Consider the following 12,481-nt stretch of genomic DNA (forward strand, 5'->3'; position numbering starts at 1 on the left):
CTTCTGCCTGATCCTAAAATGGCGACCGCTACGCTGACTTATAGCGAGGCTGCATTCTTGCTGATAAGCAACCAAGATGCCTTATAACCTTTCCTGACCACCGCTGGACGATAATCGCCCTATAGACTTAGGTCTCATCTAAACACGCCGGGGATGGTGTGAGACTCACACTGACCTCCTAGTAGGTAAGCACCACCTTGCTGATGCATACAGAGTTACCGGCACCACATCGTATCGTGTAGACCCATAAACTACCACCCTACACTCCTGTATCCCTGCTGTTAATCCTACAGCCTGCCTTAATAGCACACTGATAATGCGCCGACTCGTACAGTTCTGACAATCTGCCATGGGTCACCGTGCAGACATTGGGCCTCATTACACGGACGGCGGTGGACCAAGGTGCTATTAGCACCTTGGTCCATGCCGGTAAAATACCGGCACCGCCTTGGTGGAAAGGGGAATTACCGCCCTATTCCAAGGTTGGTGGGGCGGTCCCCCATTGCCCTTCCCCATTCCCATTTTTGCCCCATAGGGCATAATGGGAATGGGGAAGGTGCTAATTACGGCACCGCATATTGCAGTGCCGTAATTAGCTCCCTGGTCCCTTTGCGGGTTGGTTTTTAACGCCTGCAAAAAGCAGGCGTTAAATTCTCCAACCCGCAAAGGGACCTCGTAGTAAGGCGGTAAGGGTTTACCGGTACCAGTAAAATACTGGTACCGGTAAACCCTTACCGCCTACCGTGTAATGAGGCCCATTGACTTTTGGTCATATGTAACCCTAGCCAGACATGTACTGCATTTGTTTTCACATTGCTCCTAAATTGTATTTTGATCGTTTCTTACGGTGCAGTTAACCTTGCACAACAGCAGGTTTCCTTTGTTTGCTGTTAGCCTTGCACTGTAGTAGATTATCATGTTGTATCCTCTATAGATAACTTTGCAGTTAGTAATCTGCTACGACATACCTTTGCCAGCACTGAATTATGCTCATATGGTAATTGATTCCTACGGTACATCTAGCCTTGTACAGTAGAAGGTTTCCATGCCTGATAGTAGCCTGTCCCATAGTAGATTCTTAGGCTGTATTCATTGCAGTTAGTATCCTTGCAACCTCTAGCCTCTCAATTGTAGAAGGTTATCCTACTAGCTCCATCGTAGTAGGTTTTCATGTGCATCCATTGTACAGGAATTCATGACGGATCTAGATATGGCACCAGGCTATCATCTAGAGTGCCTATAACAAACAATAGAACAACAGAATAGGCTACCAATTCTTCATATAATACCACTACATATCTAGGACCCACCTTTGGTTATACCTTAGATTGTATTGCTCGCCCTGTTCTAATCATGCAACAGTATCTCTCAAAGGTCATTGCCAAGTTACTGCTGCTCTGCCTCATAATCACTAAGCTTCCTCTTAACCTCACAGCAAAGATCATGGCCACACCGTCCCCAGCTAAGGGAGGACTTAGATCTGCCCTTAATATGAATTGCCTGCCTTACTTGACTAGAAGAAGTCTACCTCTATCCAACCAAATCTGCCTTATGCATTTCCTGACACCTCTCCAGCCTATACAGGACAGAGCACCATTGATCCCAGAGACCACTAAATCCCCATCTGATCCTATGACACCAGCCCAATGGATCCAGAAATTCGCAAGAAGACCTAAACTGAACCAACCGTGCCCTACTTGCACACAAAATCTCAGACTTGGTTCTAGACTCATCAAATTCACATCATCTACAGCTAATACTTGCAACAATCTGATGGAATCTAGCATCCCACCCCTCGAATGTAACAGACCTAACTAGAATCTAGATAAGAATCCTCACAAAATCAAAAGAGCACTGATCAATGCAAGATCTTTAGTAGCTCATGCCACCGACATTGCAGGTATGATCACGGTCAATCAGCTAGACTTCCCAGCCATGACAGAGACCTCGCTTCATCCAGCGGCTGGCCCGGCCATCTCACTAGCTGTACCTGAGAACTCCACCATCCTTAGGTCAGATAGAGAAACTTCTAGAGGTGGGGGCATTGCCTTTATCTCCAAATCTAACCTGGGCTTGATGGCTTTACAACATATGCTATTACCCTCCGCTGAACTCCTCACAGTTAAATTACCCCCATCAGCCTCACGCACCATCACCATGCACCTCATCTATAGACCTCCCGGGCCTATTGCGTCTTTTGAAGAAGGCATAACTGTCTTACTTAATACTAACACTAAAGCTGGGTCACAAACTATCATACTTGGTGACTTCAATCTAGGTTTGAACGACCCTAATGATGCTAGTACTACCATCCTAGCTAACACAATCGCTGAAGCCGGCCTTACTCTCAGAAGTAATGCCCAACGCATATAAAAGGCCGCACCCTGGATTGGATTGCAGATATTAACTGCAAAACTTCCATAAATAACCTTGCAATTGGACAGATCACCATCTGATCTCATTCTCCATACAAGATAAATTACAAATCAACGTAGTCAAACCTATGGCCCCACCAGCCTTAACAAGAAATAAACGGAATATAACATTTAGCAACATCCTATCCCTCATCCAACCTATCACTAACTTGGCCAACCTCACTACACACCCTGCTGCACTTGTCGACTTGTACAACCCCACTATTAACCGAGCCACTGACTCCATTGCGCTGCTTAAACTCAGTAAAGAGAAACCTCATGCCCACTTGAACACTTGGTTTACCCCGAGTCTGAAAGCCTTCTGCAATGAAAAAAGACACGCGGAAGCTCAATGGAGAAACAACCCGTCAGAACAGAATAAAAAGAATCAAACCACACTAGCAGTTAGATACAAAAAAGAAATTATCCAAACTAAAAAAACACCTTCAACGAAAGAATTGAAAAAGCTAACTCTAGTACTAGGGAACTATTTTCCGTCCTAAGAGAACTAAAATCCTCAATTACTCCGACCGATACAGGCATAAAAAACCAAATGTGGTGCACCAACATACAAAATGCCCTTTGCAACAAAATAACCATGCTCCAAGAGAAAATCGTAGCCAAAAATAACTTGCTCCACAACGATGTACTAGTGGCACAAGAAAGCATCCTTCAGGAAGCTGCCAACAAACAAATTAAACCAAGTAATCAGTTCAATTTCAAACCTATCTCTATTATAGAAACGGAAAACATTATCACATCACTCAAACCCTCCAGATGCCTAGGGGATTCTTGTCTGGCACCTAAAATCAAAGAAGCAGCTAGGGGCCTAGCTCCGTTCATTACTCCACTAATCAACTCGTCCTTGGAAACCTGCTCAGTTCCGATGAATCTTAAAGACGCTTGGGTTCTACCCCTTCTAAAAAAGGCTAACCTAGACCCAAGCATACCTACTAAGACCAATAACAACTGTACTGTTTCTCCTAAAAATCTTAGATAAGGCTGTTTACTTGCAGATTCAATCCTATCTGGAGTCTAACAACTTATTAGGTACCCGTCAATCAGGCTTTAGACCTAGACACGGGACAGAGACTGCCCTTATCGACCTAAAGAATCAAATAGACGAATGAAAGGATAAAGGAAAAGCTTCCATCTCCTCTTACTGGACCTATCGGCTGCGTTTGGACTGGTTGACCATAAAGTCTTGTGTAACCACCTTAATTCTGCTGCCCACTTCTCGAAGGAGGCCACCACTTGGATAAAATCCTTCCTTGATAACCGGTCCATGAGAGTTTTCTCTCCTACCTCTGCAGCAGACCCATTACCCATCACATGTGGAGTGTTGCAGGATTCCTGTGTCTCTCCAACCATGTACAACATATTTACCAAGCCCCTGTTTGATATTCTGGATATGCTGGGTGTCTCATATACTAACTATGCTGACAACACCCAGATTCTTATCCCTATCCTTGGAGACTACGACACAGATGTAGCTCTCATCACAAAATCTACCTGATCATGCAAACATGGATGGCCACTCATGGCCTGTGCCTCAATGACGATAAGACAGCTCTTACTCATTGGGTCAACCAACAGACATTAAAAACTCTCCAACCAATACAACTCCTTCGTTATCGATGGACTTAACATCAAAGTCTCTAAACACCTTAGGATGCTGCAAACTCTCATCTCAGAAATGGTTATCATGCCATGTTTCTGGAGAGGAGTTCCTGCTACCTTTTTTGGAATTATCGATGGACTTAACATCAAAGTCTCAAAGGAGGTAAACACCTTAGGATTTTACCTGGACTGAACTCTAAACCTCAATAAACAAGTTAACGCTACAGCCTCTGCCACCAGCTCCACATGCAAACTGATCTACGCATGCAAACCGTTCCTTTCTATTGAAAGTTGTATCACGTTAGCTGGTGCCCTCATCTTATCAAAGCTGGACTATTGTAATGTCCTTTGTCTCAGCACCAGCAAATACAACATCAATAAACTGCAAACCCTCCAAAATAATGCCTTGAAAGCTGCCTTGGGTATCCCTAATACCCACCACATTTCCCACACCAGGCGTTCAACTGGCTTGCCATAAAAGACTGAATAAAGCTCAAATCCCCAAATCTCACCTTCAAAAGTCTCGCTAACATGGCTCCACAATACCTTGTGGAGAGATTCACCAGACACACTTCAGAACGCCCCATCAGAATGGCACATACCAACAGCCTTAGGATCCCTAAATGTAAACTTAAACTTAAAAAAGCAGGAGGAACCAGCTTCCCTGTCATGGCAGCCCAACTATGGAACTATATGCCTGACTCCCAGAGAGCCACCCCATCCTTCCAAACCTTCAAGAACGATGCAGAAGAATGGCTGCGATCACAGGACCTTTAGGCACGTCCCTGGTATAACGGCTAGGTACCTGTCTCTGTATATATAAACACTGTTGTATATTTTTCTGGAAATGTTGCAAAATGTAAATATACATTTGGATTCACTGTACAATCCCTGTAACCTTAAACTGTACATTTGTAAATGTTGCAAAGTGTAAATGTAAATCTGTTTACCTGCTTAACGTCTGTAACCTTTAAACTGTACTGCGCCCAGGTACCCGAGGGTTGGGAGCGCCATACAAATGAATAAACAACAACAACAACAACAGTACTTTTCCACCTACATCTAGAAGCACGCAGGGTGGCCTTTCAGGTGCTGGTGAGTTTGTCTTAACCATAGCTTCCCACCAATTAGCATATCAGTCCATCATCACCTCAGTGGTCTGCTTAGTCAATTAGGGTTTGAAGCTTGGCCTTGAGTTTGTTCTGTACTGTGGAGAATTCAGGGGAGTTAAGGCACGCTCTGCCCTCATGTGTAGGTGTGAGCATCTTGCTCGTCCAACTTCATCCTTCCACGTGACTGAAGACCATGGAATTGACTGAATTCACTGTCTTTAAAATACTATTTTTTAATAGACCTCTGATGTCTTCCTTGTTTTGTTCATGTCTTTTGAACAGGAGTTTTGTTCTTTCCCACAATTTATATCCAGTGTTAGTTAACTTCAGCCTGATAAGACCTTGGTTTCTTTGACTCATCCAACCTCGGCTTTTCGGGATTCACTTTGTTATTTCAACTTTTGTTAGCTGCAACACACTAGAAATGAGCATGTACCCAAGAGGCTAGGGCTTGGCCACAGCCTTGCTTCAGGGAGGGCAGTAAGAAATTGGCACATGGAAGGATTTTTTACCATCACAGTTTTGCGATATGGTCCTTTTACGCAGCTACTCACTTATACTTCATTGGGGGGTAGCTGCGCAGGTGACTATCATTTTTTTGGTGGGTGCAGGCAGACTCCATTGGGGATGGGTAGTGCATTGGAGGCAATATGAGGGTAGTTGCAGTCAGTTTATTATGCTGTGTTGTGCCTGCAAAGGTGCACTGGCATGTGTGCATGGCTAGGGCTCTTGCAGCTAACAGTCTGGCTACTGTTTCGAAGGAGGATGGATAATGTAGCCTTGTTTGAGTCCGTTAGTGTACCCATACGTACCAGTAGTCAGGAAAGCTATGTGGCCACATGGTAGCATGCATGCCTCTATTGCCTTTGAGTGAGTGTGTTGAAGGACTAGGCTCTTGGGTGCATGGGCGGAAGCCAAAGAGGCTAGGGCTTGGCCACAGCCTTGGTTCAGGGAGGGCAGTCAGACATTGGCACATGGAAGGAATGTTCACAGGTTTGCGATATGGACCTTTTACGCAGGTACTCACATATACTTCATTGGCAGGCAGCGACTATCTTTTGGTGAGTGCAGGCAGACTCCATTGGGGATGGGGAGTGCACTGGAGACAATATGAGGATATTTGCAGTTGGAGTGCTATGTGGTGTTGTGCCTGCAAAACCCCTACTGGCTTCTGTGCATGGCTGGGGCCCTTGGACCTAACAGTCTGGCCACTGGTTGGAAGTAGGTTTCAGATTGTTGCCTTGGTTGGGTTCCTTACTGTACCCATATGTACCTGTAGGCAGGAAAGGTATGTGGCCACATGTTCCCGTGCATGGCTGTATTGCCTTGTAGTGGGTGTGGCGAAGAACTAGGCTGTTGGGCACAAACCCGCAACGCAATGCTGCCATGTATGGGAGTACTGTGATATTGGTATGTGGATTGCACACATATGTACAAAGAGTGCGTTCCCTTTGCCCTAGGTCACTTGTATAAGTTATTATAACCATACCTACTCCTACGTCCCGTCCCCTTTCCTCCATACTTATGGGCACTTTTGTAAAAAGCATCCACATTTTTTTCAAAAATGTGTCCCTTCTCTCTTTCCTGCGTGGGGCCCGGCACGCGGCTGTAACCCCGCCCACCTTCGCTCCGCCCCGCGCATCGCCCATCAGTCCTTTTCTCCGCATGATCGGGGCCGGACGCACTTGCATCCTCGGAAGATTTTCTTCCCTATTTTCCCTCTCTGGCTCTCGCTAGCGTTCGTTTACTAGTCTGTCTATGTCTTTTAAACTAGATTTTCCAGACTGTTCATCGTGTCACCGTCGCTTCGCGAGGGCAGATCCCCATCCTCTTTGTTTAGAGTGTTTGGGTCCGGAACACCGTTGGGACTCCTGTTTTTACTGTGACTCCCTTTCGGTCCGGGCACTTCAACGTCGGTTGGAGCGGTGGGAGGAGGTGTTCGGACGGACTCCTCCTTCGCATTTTCAGGCGTTCATCGACGAGAAGAAAAAACGCCCGGTAAGTTCTTTACTTTTCAGAGCACCCCGGCCGGGGGATACCTTCCCGGGTTCCTCTCGGGTCGGGAGGGGCGTTGATCGCTCTGTTACCGGGGTTCGCCCTGAGGTGCCTGTCGGGCCTAATAATTCTACCAGAGTTTTCTCTGAGGGTCTCCGTAAGGGGCCTGTGAACACCGGAGTACGCTCAGAGGCCCCTTCTGTGGGGGCTGTTTGTAGACCCAGTTCTACTGAGTCGTGGGGTACCGGAGCTTGCTCTGAGGCCGCTCTTTTGGCTTCCCTCAAAAACGAAACCGGGGTACGTCCCGAGGTCTTGACCGGGCTTGAGGTTACCGAACGGATGTTCGAGGCCCGTGCCGATAAGGCTTCTACCGGGCCTAGGTCCGAGGTCCCTCGTACAGAGGCTAAGGAAACCAACAGTTCTGAGGGGCCGGGCAAGGCCCTGTCGGTGACAGCGCACCGTTACAGCTCTTGTGGTGACACCAGATCTGTTGAGGGGGCAAAGAAGAAAGTTTCTTCTTTTGCCGGCAGTGCCGAGGCTCTTCCTTCGAAGGCTCAGTTGGCGATTGGTATGTCGCAGAAACATTCCAGGCCTCATAGTACCGGCTCTGCCGAGCTTCCTTACGTTAGGGCTAAAATTAAGACCCCTGATCCATCGACAGGGACCCCTGCCTCACTTCCTCACGTGCCGCAGTTCCCCTCAGATGAGGACAAAATGGCACGACCACGGTGGCCATTTTAGGTACTACCCCTACAACTACGCCATCGGCCCCTGGTGTAGGGTTCGGTCCTTTGGGTGAACCTAAGGTCCCTTGTGCGCATCCTTACCGGCCGGTTTATGATTGGAACGCCTGGATGCCTCTTCCGCACAATGTTTCGTTGCCCGCGGGAGCGGCTCCCTTGATTTATGTGGATATGTCGGCGGAGGGGCCGGTGTGGCACCCTTCCCTGTTAGGTCCCTGGATTTGTCCACCTCATGAGGAGCCTCCTCAGGTTCCGAAACCATCTCCTGAGGACGCTTTTTCGGTATATTTCAAGCGCTTATGTGCACCGACCCCATGAGGGAATATTTCAAAGGGCTTTTCAAGGAGATATGTCCACCCGCGCCTCTGGCTCCAACGGTGGTTCTGCCGGCGACTCCCTTGCCCGTGGTGCCTCCCCCTGCGCTTCCGCCTCTGCCACCATTGTCCCCAGGGAACAAGGCAGTGCCTGACACGGTTCAGCAGGATCCTGACCTGTCAGATGACCCTCAAGGCGATCAGGACAACGAGGACCTGCCCCGCTCTACCAGAGCTTTCCATGACCGGGTACTGGACATGATGAGCTTCTTAGATGTTCCGGTGCCTGAGGCACCTGCTTCGCAGGAGGGCGTGCTTTCTGGGGCGTTCGCCTTGTCTCCTTTGGAGCGTACCGGCCTGTTCTTACAGAAGGACGTTCTGGCCGAGGTACGAAGAGTTTGGGAAAAGCTACACTCGGGACTTTTTATCAATAAAAAGATTGACGCGAGGTACAGGCTACATTCCTCGGAAGAAGTGGCCTTGTCGTCTTGTCCGCCTCCCTCCTCCACAGTGGTGGCTGCGGCCACGTTGCAATCCAGACCTGCAGCATTCTCCTTTGCCAATTCGACCTTGCAGCTCAGGCAAGCTCAGGCAGGCCAATGCAGAATTGATTTTGGCGGGAGCTAACATGCGGATGTGGAGAGGTCTGTCGGAGTTTGAGGAGCACATTCCGGTCGAGAAGCTAGAGGATTTCAGAGGAGGCCTTTCCGATGCCAGGGTCTTGGCCCAGGATCTCCTGGAGGCTGCGGCTCATCACGTAGACACCTCGGCTAGGGGTCCGATGCTTGGGGTTGATACCTCGCGGCAAGCATGGCTACATGCTACTAAGTTCTTGAAGGAGGTGCAAGACAAGGTTCTGGACCTTCCATTTGATGGTAAGGAGCTTTTTCACTCTTCTACTGATGTAGAACTCACCAAAACCAAAGACAGCACTCAGACAGCCAAATCATTGTCTTTTCTGGTCAAAGCTCCCTTCAAGGCTCAAAGGCCGTTGTCGCAAGGTCGACCTTCCTCTGGTTTTAGGGGCTTCCTCGACCGCAAAAATCGCAGAGTGGATACCCCTGCAGGGAATAACCGCCTTAGACAACAGCGTACGCGGTATTTCTCCCGCTCCTCAGCCTCCTCATCAGGTTCAGGTGGCACCGCCACCGATAAGCCTGCCAAATGAGGGTTTTCCGCGCTCGCACGAGACCCCGGTGGGAGGACGCATTGCGTCTCATTGGGAGGCGTGGCAGGCCATCACAGAAGAGATAATAAGGGAAGCCTGATTACAGTCTATGGCCCTTCAGGCAATTCTATAGTGGGATAGAGAAAAATGGGCCAACTAGACCAAAGATGACAGCTATCTATTGTTTAAATTATAGTAGCTTTCTGTTTATTGTACAAATACAAATAATATTATACAACTTATATGCAGTGATCATATTCATATAAAATTTAACTCCAGATACCCAACAACACATCCCTCCATACACAACTCATTCACAACTTCTTCATGCATTCATCATATTCACAAAGGATAGAAAGAACAGAAGTGATATCTTATTCATATCACAGTAGTAGAACAAACAATTGTAAATTAGACACTCAATTATTTTACAATGAGTCCCTCTGTCTGTATTTAGAGGGTTGGAAACCTGTTGTCAACATGTTTCGGTTGAGTTCTCTTGGCGGGGAAAACCGATCTCCTCAAAAAATGACTTAATATTCAACCTTCTTCAGGACAGGAGAGCAATCGCTGAATCCGCGTTGCCTCTTGATGGAAACAAAAGTGGGGGGTGTGTGGCAAGGAAGCCTTTGATCTCCTCTGAGACTTTCAGGGAAAGGTGAGCCGGTGGGGTGGAGTGGATTCCTTCGTGAATGCTTCCAAGAAAAGGGGCTTCACCTTGTGTTCAATGTCTGTTATTTAGAGTCTTGTGGCCCAGTGTCGTGCAGGCCTATCAATAGGGGCAGATGCGTGCTTAAGACGCTTATTTATTGTGGCCACTTGCTGGGTCTTGGATGCCGCTTGCTAAATGCTAGATGCCTTTAATGGATTCTAAGAGGCCGTGGAATGCAGGGCCGTCATCAAAGCCGTGGCTCTTGTCATTTATGCAATAAATCAGGCCATCACAGAAGACAGATGGGTCTTGTCAGTAGTTCAAGCGGGCTTCCGCTTTCCTTTACCCCCTACCGCACCCCTCAACCCTCCTTTTCAGCTGTCGGGCTCACCCTCCCTCAAGGCCGAGGTTCAGAAACTTCTGCTCCTCAGAGCTGTGGAACCCGTTCCCCTTGGGGAGCGAGGGGAGGGCTTCTACTCCCGGCTGTTTACGGTGCCCAAACCAACCAGGCTGGCCTGCCCACCATCCTAGACCTTTCCCAGTTCAATCTTTCCGTACCCCAAGAGAAATTCAAGATGATCACGCCCAGCCAGATTCGCTCCTCGTTGCAGTCGGGCGACTGGCTCAGCGTGGTGGATCATCAGGATGCGTACATGCATATCCTGATTTGGAACCCACACAGGAGATACCTCCGTTTCTCTTTGGGAGAGGAGCACTTCCAGTTTCGGGTGCTTCCTTTTGGCCTCAGTTTGGCGCCGCGTGTCTTCACGAAGATGATGTCGGTGATCGCGGCCTATCTTCGCCTCCGGGGTATCCATGTGTATCCCTATTTGGACGACTGGCTCCTCCGCAGCTCTTGTCCGTTGACAGCAGCGGGCAACCTCCAGTCTCTCCTTCAGCTCCTGTTCCATCTTGGGCTGCCGGTAATCCTCCATGACGGTCTCACAGGACCTGATTTTCCTGGGTTTACGTTGGAACACGATAGACTGCCGTGTGTATCTGACCGGGGACAGAATGGCGGATCTGTTGGCCACGTGTCAGATATTTACGCAGTCGGAGAGCATGTCGGCCTGGTGGTTCCAGAGGCTTCTGGGCCTCATGGCCTTGTGTGTACTGGCTCTTCCTCTTGCTCGTCTCAAAATGAGACGGACCCAGATGGCTCTTCGGAGTTCCTGGCGTCAGGCTGTGGACCCGGATTCCAAACGGATAATGATTCCGAATTCCATGAGAGTGGACCTGGACTGGTGATCATCTCTCAGCAACCTGTCAGTGGGCGTGAGGTTCCAGGACCCAGCCCCCATGGTGACGATCACGACAGACTCCTCCCTTTTCGGGTGGGGCGCGACGTTAGATCTTCTTCAGGTCACGGACCTCTGGTCATCTCAGGACAAGCGCCTGCACATAAATCAATTGGAGCTTCTGGCGTTTTTTCTGCCGCTCAAGGCGTTCAGACCTCTTATTGTCAACAAGGTGGTCCGCATAAGAACGGACAATGCAGTGTCAATGTACTACATAAAAAAGCAAGGGGGAACGAAGTCTCCCCCTCTCGTGGATTTGTCCATCCAGATTTGGGAGTGGGCCGTGCTCCATGGGGTCTGGCTGCTTGCAGTGCACATCCTGGGCCGGCTGAATGTCACCACGGATGCCCTCAGCCGGCGGACAGTGGTCATCTACGAGTGGGAGTTGAAGGCGGAGATCCTCTCATGGATTTTTTCGCGTTGGGGCACACCGGAGGTAGACCTCTTTGCCACGGCGGTAAACAAGAAGCTTCCTCAGTACGCCTCCAGAGGGGGGCTGGGAGCCTCCTCTCTGGGGGACGCACTCGAGATCCCATGGCACAACATGAGAGCTTATGCCTTCCCGCCTCTTCCTCTGGTTCATCGAGCAATTTGGAAGTTGAAGAGCTCTGTCAACTGTTCTCTTCTACTGATAGCTCCGTGGTGGCCGGCCAGGTTTTGGTTCTCAGAACTTCAACACCTGTCGGTGTGTCCGCCGATCAGGTTACCAGTAACTCCCGATCTTCTTCACCAAGGGGAACAGCAAATGTGGCACCCCTCCCCACAATCGCTCAACTTGGCGGCATGGTGCCTGAGTTCACGGCTCTAGAGCATTTGGGTTTGTCTGCGGATAACATGCGTATTATCAAAGCAGCCAGGAAACCCTCGACCAGATCTCAATACAAGAGTAAATGGCTCAGGTTCTGTCATTGGTGTTTGAAGAAAGTATTGAACCCAAGGGTGGCGACGATTGACAGAGTGCTGTCCTTTGTCTCCTCCCTAGCAGAGTCAGGGGTTCGTGTCTTGTCCTGCAGGACTTATCTTTCAGCGATTTCCGCCTACCTCTCTACAGACCGGTGTTCTTAATCATTAACTAACCCGGTGGTGAAGAGGCATTTTGCTGGTTTGACACGCATCTACCCTCCGGTTCGTAGTCTGTATCCGCCCTGGGACCTAAACGTAGTCC

The sequence above is a fragment of the Ambystoma mexicanum genome, chromosome 3p, assembly GCF_040938575.1.
Source record: "Ambystoma mexicanum isolate Mex_15411 chromosome 3p, UKY_AmexF1_1, whole genome shotgun sequence".
Taxonomy (NCBI): domain Eukaryota; kingdom Metazoa; phylum Chordata; class Amphibia; order Caudata; family Ambystomatidae; genus Ambystoma; species Ambystoma mexicanum.